The sequence below is a fragment of the Dermacentor silvarum genome, chromosome 9 (genome assembly GCF_013339745.2).
Source record: "Dermacentor silvarum isolate Dsil-2018 chromosome 9, BIME_Dsil_1.4, whole genome shotgun sequence".
Taxonomy (NCBI): domain Eukaryota; kingdom Metazoa; phylum Arthropoda; class Arachnida; order Ixodida; family Ixodidae; genus Dermacentor; species Dermacentor silvarum.
The window spans coordinates 166,801,068-166,802,201 of NC_051162.1; positions in this window are offsets into that span (position 1 = coordinate 166,801,068).

The following is a 1,134-nucleotide window of genomic DNA, read 5'->3' on the forward strand; positions in this document are numbered from 1 at the left end:
CATCCTTGGCATAATGCGTTACAGGTAAGGTGAGGCACAATCTTTGAGGACGTCCAATGGTTCTCCAATATTTCTGTAAGCGCCTTCCTGGGCCATGTCACAAGTTTCGGTCAAATAGCGAGGTTCTAATGTTGTTTGTCGTGAGGAGGCATACGTGAATATCTTAGCAAACATCTACAAGGATTCCACAGCTACCTTGGTTCTCCACAAGAAAAGTAGAAAGTTACCTATCAAGAAAGGGGTCAGGCAACGAGACACAATCTCTCCAATGCTATTCACTGCATGCTTTGAAGAAGTATTCAAGCTCTTAGACTGGGAAGGCTTAGGAGTGAGGATCAACGGCGAATATCTCAGCAACCTTCGGTTTGCAGATGTCATTGTCCTATTAAGCAACAATGGAGACGAATTACAACAAATGATTGAGGACCTTAATCGAGAAAGTGTAAGAATTGGGTTGAAGATGAATATGCAGAAGACAAAGATAATGTTCAATAGCCTGGCAAGGGAACAAGAACTCAAGATCGCCAGTCAGCCTCTAGAGTCTGTAAAGGAGTACGTTTATCTAGGTCAATTACTCACAGGGGACCCTGATCACGAGAAAGAAATTTACAGAAGAATAAAATTGGGTTGGAGTGCATAGGGCAGGCATTACCAAATCCTGACTGGTAGCTTACCACTGTCGTTGAAAAGAAAAGTGTACAATCATTGCATTCTACCAGTGCTAACATATGGGGCAGAAACTTGGAGGTTAACAAAGAAGCTCGAGAACAAGTTAAGGAGCGCACAAAGAGCGATGGAACGAAAAATCTTAAGACTAACGTTAAGAGACAGGAAGACAGCGGTGTGGATCAGAGAACAAACGGGGATAGCCGATATTCTAGTTGACATTAAGTGGAAGAAATGGAGCTGGGCAGGCCATGTAATGCGTAGTATGGATAACCGGTGGACCATTAGGGTTACTGAATGGATACCAAGAGAAGGGAAGCGCAGTCGAGGTCAGCAGAAAACCAGATGGGATGATGTAGTTAGGAAATTTGCAGGCGCAAGTTGGAATACGCTAGCGCAAGACAGGGGTAATTGGAGATCGCAGGGAGAGGCCTTCGTCCTGCAGTGGACATAAAATATAGGCTGATG